Raw genomic sequence first — 15,540 nt, 5'->3', positions numbered from 1 at the left:
TAACACTGTGGCTAACATTTAATGTGAGTTAAATATTTTGAGTACATGCATGTTCATAAATTAACGAATGAATGAAATAATGAATGAGTCCCAGCTTTGGCCATTGTCCTGCCAACAAAAGAAGTGATATATTACAAACCTCTTATTAATGCCACGTGGCTATATAAAATAAAAAATAAATGTGATTATCGAAATTATTCTCAAAGTAATTTTTAAAATTAAAAATGCCACATCAAATGTATGCATTTCTAAAATAATGATTAAAATTGAAAATCACAACTCTTTGTTTTGAACAGATTATTTTATTTGCATCATAATGTTATGGAGAGAAAATAACTGTTATTAAAATTATTTTCTTCTTGCTCAGTAATCAGAGAGCAAAGTCATCTAACTACAGACCAGTTAAGAAAACTTAATGTCATATATCAATAACCCAACAGTTTCTTCAAATGACTTGGAAATTAATTTAAATATTTTTATAGGTAAGTCACTTTATAAATCAACAAACAAGGCTATTATAACTATATTACTATTTTTTTCACATAAACATTAAAGAACTATCTTCAAATATATGTTCACTTTTTTATCTTCTCTCACCACTTCTTTTCTATTTCAAAGCCAATAAAAAAATCTCCTTAAATATGTCTCATATGATGGAGAATGTGAAAGTGGGTTTCATATTTACTTTTTGATGCATTAAATTATGTTTTATCGGAGGAGAAAAAAAAATGGCGGAGTGAGGTGAGCCTCTGTAACGCTCCCCTGGAATTTACAACGAATCGGACAACAATAACTCCACAAAGGACTCCTTGCACAGCAGACAGGCAAAACGAAGAGGCCCACTACTGAATTCACCTCCAGGTGGGTGAATCGCATGAGCGGGGGAGGAGGGAGAGGAGAAGTGCGGAGACCGAGCCCTTGGGCGCAGGACACAGACCTAGCTCAGTGCTCAGAGCCCGCTGTACCCGGATCTTCCGCAGCTGCGGGAGAGGGAAGGACTCGGACTGCTAGGGCTCCGCTTACGGCCCACAGGGCTGAGGGGGCAGCATACAAAACCGCTGAACCCAATGCTCGCTCACGGCAGACCTCGGAGAAAAGACTGAGGGAAGAGGGCTGAAATCGGTGGTTTAAGCCCTCACTGCCGAGCGGAGAACGGAAGCCTTAGGCACGGAGACTAGCCGCCCCCTCCCTACCCTCCCAGAGCTCGCCCCGCCCCCACCTGCCCAGTGCTAGAAGCCATAAAGTAGCAGTGTCGGATCAAAGGACAGAATATTTGCTGCTCTGAGAACTGTGGACCGCAGACACAGATTCGCAGCTCAACTAGTTTCGGCTAAGGGGAGGGAGCTGTGGAAGCAGGACTGGCTGTGGTGGTGGTCGCCGCCATTGCTCTGGGCCACCTCTCACAACTCACCCCGCCCCTGGCCCCACCTATCTGGGCGGATCCCTGCAGGAGTAAACAGAACTGCTGAAACAAACGGGCTCTGAATCTGGTGCAGAAAGAGCTTTGGAACTCCTAAAGCTCTTCGCATACCTATCAACCTGTTGCAGAAGACACTCCTGTAGATGTCTAGGAAGAGAAATAGTAAATCAGTGATTGCCATGAATAACCAAGGCAACAAGATAACTCAGAAAGAAAGTGAAAAGTCTCCAGAAAAGGAACTTAGAGATATGGACCTTTGTGATTTAAATGACAGAGAATTCAAGATCGCAATTCTGAAAAAACTGAACGAGATGCAAGAAAACACAGAAAGGCAGTTTAATGAACTCAGAAACACAATCAAAGAACACCATGAGCATTTTACAAAAGAGATTGAAATCTTGAAAAAGAACCAAATAGAATTTCTGGAGATTAAGAACTCAATAGAAGAAATTAACAATAAAATATCCAGCTTAGGTAGTAGAGTTGACCAGATGGAGGAAAGAATCAGTGACATCGAAGATAGGAACCTGGAATTTACACAGAGGGAAGAAGACAGAGACTTGAGACTTAAAAGAAATGAAAGAACTCTACAAGAACTTTCTGACTCCATCAGAAAGAGCAATATAAGAATAATGGGCATACCAGAAGGAGAAGAAAGAGGGAAGGGAACAGAGAATATATTCAAACAAATCGTCGATGAGAACTTCCCAAACTTGTGGACAGAACTGGATCCTCGAATCCAAGAAGCAAATAGAACACCTAATTACCTCAATCCCAACAGGCCTTCACCAAGGCACATTGTATTGAAGCTGTCTAAAATCAATGATAAAGAAAGAATCCTCAAGGCAGCCAGGGAAAAGAAGACGGTAACTTACAAAGGAAAGCCCATTAGATTATCATCAGATTTTTCAGCAGAAACTCTACAAGCTAGGAGGGAATGGAACCAAATATTCAAACTATTGAAAGAGAGAAATCATGAGCCAAGAATAATATATCCAGCAAAGATCTCCTTTAGATATGAAGGAGGAATAAAGACCTTTCCAGACATCCAGAAGCTGAGGGAATTTTCTAATACACGACCTGCACTACAAGAAATACTAAAGGAGGCTATCAGACCACCATCAACAGGGACAACTTGTGGCAACCGAAACATAAAAAGGGGGAGCGTAAAGGCCTGAACTGGAATATGGGAATAGAGAAAGTAAGCGTACTGAAGAAACTGGAATACTCTAAATATCAAACTTTCATTTACATAAACTCAAGGGTAACCACTCAAAAAACATCCAAATCTGAAATATATACTGTAATAAAAGAAGAAACAGAGAGAAACATCATAGAATACTACCACACAGAAATAACAGACAACAACAAAAAGGCAAAAAAACAATGGAGACACAGCCTTACCAGAAAACTAAAGACAGAATGACAGGAAATCCTCACATACCAATAATCACCCTAAATGTAAATGGACTGAACTCACCAATAAAGAGACACAGAGTAGCAGATTGGATCAAAAAACTAAACCCAACCATATGCTGCCTACAAGAGACACGTCTCAGCTACAAGGACAAGCATAGACTCAAAGTGAAAGGGTGGAAATTGACACTTCAAGCAAATGGTACCCAGAAAAAATCAGGTGTAGCCATAATGATTTCCGATGAAACAGACTTCAGGGTGAAAAAGATAACAAGAGACAAAGATGGACATTTCATAATGGTAAAGGGGACTATACAACAAGAAGACATAACAGTCATCAATATTTATGCCCCCAATCAGGGAGCACCGAAATATACCAAGCAACTACTAACAGAACTAAAGGGAGAAATTGACCAAAACACAATTATACTAGGGGACTTAAATACATCATTGACAGCTATGGATAGATCATCCAAACAGAAGATAAATAACGAAATCGCAGCCCTAAATGACACATTAGATGAATTGGACATAATTGACATATATAGAGCACTTCATCCTAAAACATCAGACTATACATTCTTTTCTAGTGTACATGGAACATTCTCAAGGATAGACCATATATTGGGACACAAAATCAGCCTCAGCAAATTTAAGAAGATTGAAATCATACCAAGCATATTCTCTGATCACAAAGCTTTGAAATTGGATATCAACTGCCAAAAGAAAGCAGGAAAAAACACAAATACATGGAGATTAAACAACATACTTTTAAAGAACGACTGGGTCAAAGAAGAAATTAGAGGAGAGCTCAAAAGATACATAGAAACAAATGACAATGAAAATACATCCTACCAAAATTTTTGGGATGCCGCGAAAGCAGTTTTAAGAGGGAAATTTATATCATTACAGGCCTATCTCAAGAAACAAGAAAAATCCCAAATAAATAACCTCATGTTACACCTTAAAAAACTAGAAAAAGAAGAACAAGCGAAACCCAAGGTCAGCAGAAGAAAGGAAATAACAAAAATCAGAGCAGAACTAAATGAAATAGAGAACAAAAAGACAATAGAAAAAATTAATGTTACAAAAAGCTGGTTCTTTGAAAAGATTAACAAAATCGACAAACCCTTGGCTAGACTCACTAAGATAAAAAGAGAGAAGACACTAATTAACAAAATCAGAAATGAAAAAGGGGAAGTTATCACGGACACCACAGAAATACAAAGGATTATCCAAGAATACTATGAAGGACTATATGCCACCAAATTTAATAACTTAGAAGAAATGGACAAGTTCTTAGAAACATATAGCCTTCCAAGGCTGAATCATGAAGAACTGGAAAATCTTAACAGGCCGATCACCAGTAAGGAAATTGAATCAGTCATCAAAAACCTTCCCAAAATCAAAAGTCCTGGACCAGATGGCTTCACCAGTGAATTCTACCAAACCTTCAAAGAGGATCTAATACCAATCCTGCTCAAACTCTTCCAAAAAATTGAAGAAGAGTCAGTACTCCCTGACTCATTTTATGAGGCCAACATTACCCTGATACCAAAACCTGGTAAGGACAACACAAAAAAAGAAAACTACAGACCTATATCTCTGATGAATACAGATGCTAAAATTCTAAACAAAATTCTAGCAAATCGAATACAACAATGCATTAAAAAGATTATTTATCACGACCAAGTGGGGTTCATCCCCGGGGCACAAGGATGGTTCAACATTCGCAAATCCATCAATGTGATACATCACATAAACAAAATAAAGGACAAAAATCATATGATTCTATCAATTGATGCAGAAAAAGCATTTGATAAGATACAACATCCATTTATGATTAAAACACTTACTAAAATTGGTATAGAAGGAAAATACCTCAACATAATAAAGGCCATATACGACAAGCCCTCAGCTAACCTCATAATTAATGGTGAAAAGCTGAAGCCCTTTGCTCTACGTTCAGGAACACGACAAGGTTGTCTCCTATCACCTCTGCTTTTCAACATAGTGTTGGAAGTCCTCGCCAGAGCTATCAGGCAAGAGAAAGAAATAAAAGGCATCCAAATTGGGAATGAAGAAGTTAAATTGTCACTCTTTGCAGATGACATGATGCTATACATAGAAAACCCTAAAGACTCCACCAAAAAGCTATTAGAAACAATCAATGAATATAGTAAAGTTGCTGGCTACAAAATCAACGTACAAAAGTCCATTGCTTTCCTATATACCAACAATGAAATCTCAGAAAAAGAGATAGAAAAAACAATTCCTTTTGCAATTGCAGCAAAAAGAATAAAATACCTAGGAATAAACTTAACCAAGGATGTGAAGGATTTATATGCTGAAAACTATAAGACATTTTTGAAAGAAATTGAAGAAGACACAAAGAAATGGAAAGACATTCCGTGCTCATGGATTGGAAGAATCAACATAGTTAAAATGGCCATATTACCCAAAGCCATATACAGATTTAATGCAATCCCCATTAAAATCCCAATGGCATTTTTTAAAGAAATAGAACAAAAAATCATCAGATTTGTTTGGAACCACAAAAGACCCCGAATAGCCAAAGCAATATTAAAAAAAAAGAACAATACTGGAGGTATCACACTCCCTGATTTTTCCTTGTACTACAGGGCTACAATAATCAAAACAGCTTGGTATTGGCGGAAAAACAGACACATAGACCAATGGAATAGAATTGAGAACCCAGAAATAAAACCACATAAATATGGACAGATAATTTTTGACAAAGAAGCTAAAAACATACAATGGAGGAAAGACAGCCTCTTCAATAAATGGTGCTGGCAGAATTGGATAGCTACGTGCAAAAGAATGAAACTGGACTGCTATCTGTCACCATGTACCAAAATTAATTCAAAATGGATCAAAGACTTAAGCATAAGACCTGACACAATAAACTGCATTGAAGAAAACATAGGTACTAAACTTATGGACCTTGGGTTCAAAGAGCATTTTATGAATTTGACTCCAAAGGCAATGGAAGTAAAAACTAAAATAAACAAATGGGATTATATGAAACTGAAAAGCTTCTGCACAGCAAAAGAAACTATTGACAAAATAATGAGGCAACCAACTGAATGGGAGAAGATTTTCGCAAACAGTTCCTCTGATAAGGGGCTAATATCCAAAATATACAAGGAACTCATGAAACTCAACAACAAAAAACCAAACAACCCAATTGAAAAATGGACAGAGGACCTGAAGAGACATTTCTCCAAAGAGGATATACAAATGGCAAATAGACATATGAAAAAATACTCAACATCGCTAATCATCAGAGAAATGCAAATGAAAACCACAATGAGATATCACCTCACCCCAGTCAGAATGGCTTTCATCAACAAAACAAATAGTAACAAGTGTTGGAGAGGCTGTGGAGAAAAAGGAACTCTCATACACTGTTGGTGGGAATGCAGACTGGTGCAGCCGCTATGGAAGGCAGTGTGGAGGTTCCTCAAGAAATTACGAATAGAATTACCATATGACCCAGCAATCGCTCTCCTGGGTATCTACCCCAAAAATATAAAAGCATTTCTCTATAGAGACACGTGTACGCCAATGTTCATTGCAGCTTTGTTTACGGTGGCCAAGACATGGAAACAACCAAAATGTCCTTCGATAGATGAATGGATAAAGAAGTTGTGGTACATATACACAATGGAATACTATTCGGCGTTAAGGAAAGATGATATAGGAGCATTTGTGACAACATGGATGGATCTCGAGAGAATAATGCTAAGTGAAATAAGTCAGACAGAAAAAGCAGAGAACCCTATGATTTCACTGATATGTGGTATATAAACCAAAAAGAACAAGACAAACAAATGAGAAACAAAAACTCATAGACACAGACAATAATTTAGTGGTTACCAGAGGATAAGGGGGTGGGGGGTGGGTGATGAGGGTAAAGGGGATCAAATATATGGTGATGGAAGGAGAACTGACTCTGGGTGGTGAACACACAATGGGATTTATAGACGATGTAATACAGAATTGTACACCTGAAATCTATGTAAATTTACTAACAATTGTCACCCCAATAAAATTAATTAAAAAAAAAATAAAAAAAAAATAAATAAATTATGTTTTATCATTTAGAGGATGCAGCCTATAAGGTGACACATTGTAGCCAGATAGAGAAGTGACATTTTTCAATTGCTATTGACTGTAGTTCTGTTTTTATTAACCCTCTTGCTGGTAAATATAAATGCAGCTCTATGGAATCAGATGTGAAATAATAACTTTCTTTAGTGCCATTCAGGCAATGGAGAATGATTTTTGATTTGTGGAAATATCATCTTGGAAATAACCTGCGAGGGCAATTTGTCAAAAAAAAGAAATCCATCACTAAACTTGATAACACTACTTGAGAGTGAGGCATGTATGTAGTTTTACAGTTATCATCTGACCCTGGGTGTCCCCAAGATTATCAATCTTCCTGTTTCTTCCACTCCTCCTTCATTCTCTCAGCCTCCTCTCACCCAAAGAAACTAGCAGCTGGGTTTCTCTATTCAGTATGTGGAGTACATGCAATAGTTTTCAAAAACACTCTCCCAAATATTTTCTCATTTAATACAATAAAACTGTGAGGTTGACAAGGTAGAATCATTATATCTGTTCTATAAAACTGAAGCCATGATTAAGTGACTTGTTTAAGGTCATGCATCTAGAAAGAGGCAAATATGTGGATAACACCTCTTTCTGGATCATTGCTCTTTGGAATACACTGATGCTCAATGAGGCATTAGGAAAAAAATGAAAGGAGTCATAAAAACCAAGAAGCTTTAAGCCCACGAATACTGAGTGTTTCACTACTTTCTTATTACCTAAGTCATTATTTACTTAATTGTTTCTGAGAAATTAATCTATTTCAGAAAGTATACCTATTGCCAGTATCTATTGCCACAATAATGCTGTGTAATAAACCTCCCCCCAAACTCAGGGGCTTAAGACAACAAGCATCTATTCTTGCTCTTGAGTTTCTGTTTCCTCTGATCTCAGAGGTGCCTACTTGTATATCCACAGAAAACTGCAGATTGGACAGATGGCTCTGATCATGTCTAGCTGACCATGTTTGGATGTTGACTGGACATAGGCTGGTTTAGGACAGTACTAGCTGGGACAACTGGATTCTCCTCTGTGTGGCTTCTCAACATTCATCATATTAGCCAGGTGTGTTGATAGAGTGGTGACAGGCTTCCAAGGGAGTGAGCTTTAGGGCAGAAGACCTCTATAGACCAGGGTTCAGAACTCGAACACTGGCACTTTCATCACATTCTATTGGGTAAAGCAGATGAAAAGGGCAGCCCAAGTTCAAAAGGTGGAAAAACAGACCCCACTTCTTAATGGGAAGAGCTATAAAGTTACATAGCAAGGAGAATGACTATAGAGTGGGGAGTCATTGGGGTCACTTTTCCAATCAATCTAATACTGAAACAATCCCTCATCATATCTAGTGTACACAGCTTTGGAGAATACAAAGATGACTAAACCAGTCTCTTTAAAATGTGGGAGTTTATAGTCCACTAAGAGAGAGAAACACGTCAGAAGATCATTATGATATAGAGCAATACTAGTAGGCATGAAAATGAAAACCTTGATCTACAAAGTTCAAGCGTATAAAAGATAACTTTCTTAATTTTTCTGTAACCAAATTTAATCTATGTCGTGAGTCGTACTTTAATCTATAGACAGATTTAATGATTCAAGGTAACAAATCAATTCCAAGTTTCCTCAATTAACTCTGTTTTCTTAGTGAGGTCAGAGTTTTCTTCTGTCCCCCTTGTCTTGGCAGCCGGGGTCTGGACCCTGTCCTTATCTCTCATTGGTATCCATGGAAATGTAGTATTTCATGTGGTCCTCATTCTGAATACACAGTGTTATTTCAGAATATTGTGTACTCATTATAGTATGAATATTCAATTGCTCATTGTAATTATATTAATTAATCATGTCTATCTATGTGTTTCTCCTCAATGTTAACATTATGTCAACAGCTAAAATGATAGAAGGAAAGGAAGTCAGTTTTAGATTCCCTAATAAGAAACATAAATGTCAACACATTTTAATTGGAAGCATTATTATTGTTAATATTATAATTTTATAATCTAGTTAGTCATGAATTATTCTTAATAGATTCACAATCGTTCAAATACTCAATTTACTTACTATGAAGATTTTTTTCAATACTGATGATAAATGTTACTTATTGACCATATGATTGTTTTCTCCATTTTAATATCACACAAGTACTTCAAGAACATGTGGTAGTCATAATTAATAGTGATCCCAATGAATTAGACGGTGATTAATGCTGATTTAACGTAATCATGAGTAAATACAATTTCTAGCTAAAACTTGGCAGAAAAGGCGTTGGGCAGCAGATAGCTGCTATTATTGAAACTAATGTTAGTTCTCTGCTTATCTCAAGCTACACAACTATAATCTTATGTTGAAAAGCATTAACCCTGAGGGTTTTGTTGTTGTTGTTGTTTTTGTTTTTGTTTTGGTAACCTTAACCTTGGAAACTGACTATGTTTGCTCACGCTCTAGTTGTCAATTACTAAATCACACTACTACATGCCTTTGAAACAGACCACTTTCAAATGTACCACATCTATGGTACATTACATAGTCTGCTGCCAGCATCAACCAAGCTGAAATAAGTGAGTGAGTGAATGAATGAATAAGGTATAAAAGCTAATCATCAGACAGTTCTTATTGACCAGTTTTCTAAAGATATTGTCAAGAATGACAGAAGCCAGGCACCTTTTACTACTTCTCCCTTCAAGAAAAACTAACAATCTAGCAAATTGATGCTGCAAATGGGAGAAATCATTTAACTGACATATATCATTGATTCTTCAAACATAAAAGATGTAGACGTAAACGACCACTCTTTCCCCCACTATCCCATCCCCTGCCCAGTAGTAACAATTTGAAGAGGGATTGAGTACTGCCATGCACATGGCAGATATTCAATAAAATTGGATATTGTTGAGTTAAATATTAGCAATTAATGGTATAAAAGTTACTCCTCTCCCCTAATAAAACAAAACATAACAGCTCAACCCCGATAAAAATCATTTTGTTGAGATTTCATTAACTTAGACAATGCTGCCATTTGTCTTCCTTTTGACTTTCCCCACCTCTCTCCTCCTTCTAGCCCCCATGGTTATTTAGGCTACTCTGTAATGGTCTCAGGTGTTTGAGTCTGTTGGGCCCCTCAGCTATCCAAGCCTATTGTGGTGTAAACTGAAAAGGAGTTCCTGAGTGCCATAGGGGACATGCCTCTGTGTTAGTAAAGCAATACAGCATCCTCTGAAGTTTCTGCTGAGAAAGGATCCCCACTGTTGGGAAGGAGTACTTAGCTAACTGAGCTGAATCTTTTCTCAGAAAAATGGGTGTAGTCACACAAATTTCCTGAAAAATCAAATGGGTGTAAGTGGCTTGCTGGCCTGTTCTTCTCTGTGTATCTGTTAGTATGGACACTGACCATGCACAAATGTGTTCTTTCACAGCTAATGTCCTCTGAGGGGCCAGTTGAAATACCTGGACTGTGAAGATAAGAAGATTGCCTCTGTCTCTTGCATCTCTCTAAAGACCTAAAGCCATTTGATCTGATAAAAGTTAGAATGCTCTTAAGCAGAGATTGGTAAGTAAGCCATAGTATATATCAAGGATTACAACACAGCTATAAAAATGCACGAGTTAGAAGAATACATATTGGCATGAGAAACATGTACTGATAAATGGTTAAGGCTACACAAACTGTTGATCCAATGATACACTATTTTTGTAAGAACTCTAATAGACACATTGAGATCATATTGGCTCTTATCTAAGGTACATCATCAGTTTATTCTGTATATTGATTCTGAGAAAATATTAAATTCAAGTTTATGCATTTTAGAATCAAGGTACAGTAATATTATCCAATATACAGCGCATGTTATGTTTTTATGTTCAATGGTACATATTACATTGTAATATGTATGATAGCAGATCATCTGTGCTGTATATTAAATAATATCTATTATAATTGTATTCTGTGTTTTGTTATATATGATTTAAATGCACCTTACATTTTATGTAAAGACTGGCATGAAATCACATTTGAGGGTTTTTTCCTTTACCTTTTTCAGTGTTTGTAACACTGCCTTCATGGATATTTTTCTTCTTTTTCTGCCTTCTTTTCTGCCTTTTTCTGCCTTCATGGATATTTTTCTTCTTTTTCTGCCTTCATGGATATTTCTTTTGTAATTACAAAAAAAAAAATGTTTAAACTTTAAAAAAATGAATACTTAGGCTGTTAAATAAATCAAACAGCCAATATGATTTGCTTGTTTTTTTTTTTTCTCCTTCTATTATTCTGATGCTAATATTGAGACAGAAGGACTGTGGAAGAGCAGCTTAGATCTCTTCCTTGGAAAACCCACCCTTTGGGGATCTACAGAGGCTGCCATGCTGTCCGCATAGAGCCTTGGAGGGAAATGGGGAGGCAGGAGGGATGATAAATCAGGAGGCCAATGAGGAACAGGCATAGTGGCCAAACTCAGGCTGTTTTCCCACAATGGAGCCTGGAAACCTGCCATGGTTGGGTTCAGGTCCACACTAGCCACCATCTCTGTGGGCACTCTCATCCCCTGTGGGAGTGAATGGTTCTCTCAGGCTGGTTATTCCTTTGTCAGCGGCAATCATGGAGACAGCTGTTCCCTGGCCCTGGCAGCAAGTCCCAGACTGCTGACTGCAGCTGTCTGTGCAGCTTCTGAAGCACAGTCAGGCAGTCACATGTCCGCCATTTCTCAGCACACAACTACGGGTCCAAGTGGAAGAAGCTGAGAGGGAATGTGACCATTACCTCCTGTCTTTATAGCATTAGATCAACCAGTGCATTCCTCTTCAGACAGAATGTTGGAGGTCAGCTGACCCTCTCTCATCTGCCTTCTCTTTATCTCTTTCCTTAGTCACTTTCCCGTTCATCCACTGGTAAACCCCCATCTTCTTCCAAATGTGCCTTCCTTACCTGACCTTAGGATTTATCACACCACTTCGAATGAATCAGGGTAAGTTTTACAGAGGGGAGAGAAGAAAGGTGGATTTTAAAAGAAAAAGGAAGGAATTTTAGGCATGCTATTGAGCTAACACATAATTTCAGAATTTGGACTATTATTGATCAAAAAGGCTGGTTTGGCTTCTATTGCACTTTGCTTATTGAAAATATTGTCCAAAAGTGTCTGAGGAAAGTTTTGTTTAGTAAGACTAGGAGTGGAATTTGACTGTCAGTATCAGATGGCCAAGATAGAACTGGTCAGACAAGGCTTGGGTAGAGACCCAGGGAACAGGAAGGATTTCACAGGTTCCGCTCAAGTGGTTGAGGAAAGCAACTGTTCGAGTCCAGAGGAAACAGTAGAAGACAGCCATTTGGAGATCTTTGAAAGGTTTATACCTTCAGAGGTAGGTAGGTTTATACCTACACTGGACTTTTGCCTTCACTCTGTCAAGGGTATTGTATATACGTAGGAGCGAGCATGTAGACTCCATTTACACAAGACGGGTTGGAGGCAGAAAAGAGTTAAAACACCTGACCCAGGACTGACCAGGAGAATTCCCAAGGTGATTCGCAGAGGCCCGCGCCATCAAAGGAAAGTGAGACAGAGAATGTGGCCAAAAATACCTTAGGAGAAGGAAGAGGAACAGAGTGGTTATTAGGGCAGAAGAGTGAAAATAGCATCAAATGGAACAAGGAAACTACTTTTAAATTTTCTCCATTAGTAGGAATCTGAGGTATGAAGGGAAGGTTTAAAAACAAACCAGGGAGGAAATAGAAATGTGTCACAGCTATGAAGAACTTCTCCATCTCTGAAAAAGTCTGCTAAAAGGCCTACAGCTTGAGCTCTGGGAAAGATGACCCAATTCTTCTCACCTGCCCACTCTTTAGTCACATGGGTAGAGTGAAGAATTTGCAGAGATTGCAAGTTGAGGGGCACTGGAGATTTTAGCTTCTACATGGAAGTGCCAATGGTACTTGCCATGTTTTAGTTCTGAATTTTAAATTTCAGTTCAGAAAAGTCTGTTAAACTAGCTGTTGGATATTTCAGATATTCCAATAATACTGAACAGTGCGGGGAGGAGGTTCGAGTAGGACAATTCCTTTAATTTATACAACTGCTTCTGGTGGGAGGATTTAAACTGGTGACTCATGGACCAAGGTTTTATGCAAGGTTTTCTTCATAAGAATGAAAAGAAAGGAGTGAGATGCCTTTAATTATATGCAAAAAGTTTCGAAGGGCATTTAAGAATTACCACATAGCAATAGGATATGAACATTTATAAGACAGAGTAAGGACTAAATATCAAGTTAAATCAACTGCACACAATTATTTATTGAACACCTGCTGTATGCTAGAAGTATATTGGGTCCTAGTCATGCAACACTGAATAAAATCAATGGCATTCAGAGTTAGTAGAAAAGACAAGCTTGTAAAAGCAAAAAATTAAATGTCATGCATTTTGACAGGTTCTCTTTAGAGTTAAGAGTATCAGGTAGCACAAAGTAAGTGATTCACAACTGTAACTTCTTACCGTATATCTTTCCCAGTGATTAAAAAAAAAAAAGTAGAATTTCAGGGAGGAAAATAAATTAAAGAGCCTTGATTATGTTAACATTGAGATGCTCGATGTTACTTCAGTCTAATGAATAAATTTCCTTGGCCATAACTGATTCAATCTATTTATGGTTGCTGTGGTAGAAAGTAAACTTACATATGTATTTTTTTTCGTAGCCACAGAAATGGTTGTCAGATAAGTTCATAAATGATATAATGGTTTTCTTTTAAATAGATACCTTGGCATTTTTTCCTTCAACCTTTCATTTTCCCACCTGTATCCTCACATCTAGAAACCTGAAACAGATATTCTTTGAAATGTTTTATTTTATATCCATTAAAAAAAAAAAAAACTATCATTGTTTATGTATGACACCTTGCCTTTTGTGCAGCTGAGTTGCCTGAAGCAAAAGAAAGATAAATATTCTAACCCACGGTTCAGGTTGAGTTTGAACTTCAGTGCATACCTGACCTTCTGTGTTTAACAAAATGTCTTCTTAGTAATCATCACCTCTTGCCAGAGGTTTTCAATAAGTGACTTATTTTACTATAATTAAGTTCCTTTTGTTGCTTTGCATAATTCTCTGAAGCTTACTTCTTTCTTTCCCTTTTTCCTTCATAACATTTTAGAAGAAAATACCATGGAAGTACATTACTTTTATCATAGAAAATACTGATTAAAATTTTAGAAAAATGGTTATTTCTCTGTGTAAAATTCACAATGATTAATAGTTCTCTGTTAAACATATTTAGTCTAAATAGCCCTTCGGTATAGGGATTATGTGAATATTTTAAACTGCTATACCTCAGATATCAATAGAAGTCTAAGCATTGTATCAACCTGCCCATATAATGAAGTAACATGAAAACTTAATGAAATATAAAACACAGATCCAGGTCTATCAAAAAGTAACACTTTTTATTAAGGGGTTGCAAAATGCTAAGGCCAAATGGTGTTATTCCCGGTTCACATATCCACCATGCACTGCCATGAGTTGTTAGGATTTGATAAAGATGGCTTTATGTGACCACTGAAATGGGAATTCTTTAATGATACCTGGGGACATTAGATGCATTCAAATATCACAACAGCAAAATGACCCATGTAATGATTAGATTTTCTTATACAATCCACAGTGCTCTTATGGGATGAACCTAAGAACGTTTACATGTACACATCAGGAAATAGAGACAAGTAACAATGATGAAAAGCATTGAAAAGAAAGGAAAGGACTTTTTCAAGTGAAGGTGAGAAAATGAAACTTTTTAATTAAGTAATTTACAAAGGCATACAGCAGGCAATAATTACCACTGTTGCTATCATATGTTGTCATTTAAAAACTATTAGGCATTCTCTGGTGCCAAGAAAAATGTCGTGTAGTTCCTTTCTTCACGAAGTAATAACTAACATGAATTTTGACTTGCTTGAAGTGTTCACTTATCATTTATTACATTTCTAAAAATTAATTTTTACAAAAACTAGCTTGCTAGATATAGTATGAATCTCAGTCCACAACATCAGATGTGCATTCAATGTGATACGGTAATTTTATAATAATTTAATTTCTATTTTTAGCCACCATTTCACTGGATGGTAGAGATTTAATTTCTTAAGGTTTTACATAGTGTGGAGACATTGGGGTTAGGGGTACAACCAGCGGTGTGCTGGTAAACCAACTCTCTAGGAACAAAAACGGAAAAAAAGAGCCCTGATTAGTAGCGTTTGCCAATTTCCATAGTGTAAATACTTCTGCGAAGGCCAATTTCATATTACTTTGCCATCACTGAAGGTACACAGCTGGGAAGAAATACATACCATTGGCTTCCTCATGCTAGTGTGAACCAGCTCCCACATAGCACTGTCACGCACCTAAGTGTCAGCAACTATTTTTCCAGCTTGGTCTCCATCTCTAGGTCTCTCCCATTCCTCTCCTGATATCCACCAGGATGGGAACCGAAGAACTGGTGGTTCCATGGCTAGAGCTCTATGCTTTCATATCCTCAAACCTATCTAGAGGTCCCTTCTCTCCTCAAGACAGTTAGAAGAGGGATGCCTACCAATTTCTT

Source organism: Rhinolophus hipposideros, assembly GCF_964194185.1.
Source record: "Rhinolophus hipposideros genome assembly, chromosome: 4".
NCBI lineage: Eukaryota > Metazoa > Chordata > Mammalia > Chiroptera > Rhinolophidae > Rhinolophus > Rhinolophus hipposideros.
The sequence above is the reverse complement of the archived record's forward strand: the minus strand, read 5'-3'. Positions refer to the sequence as shown.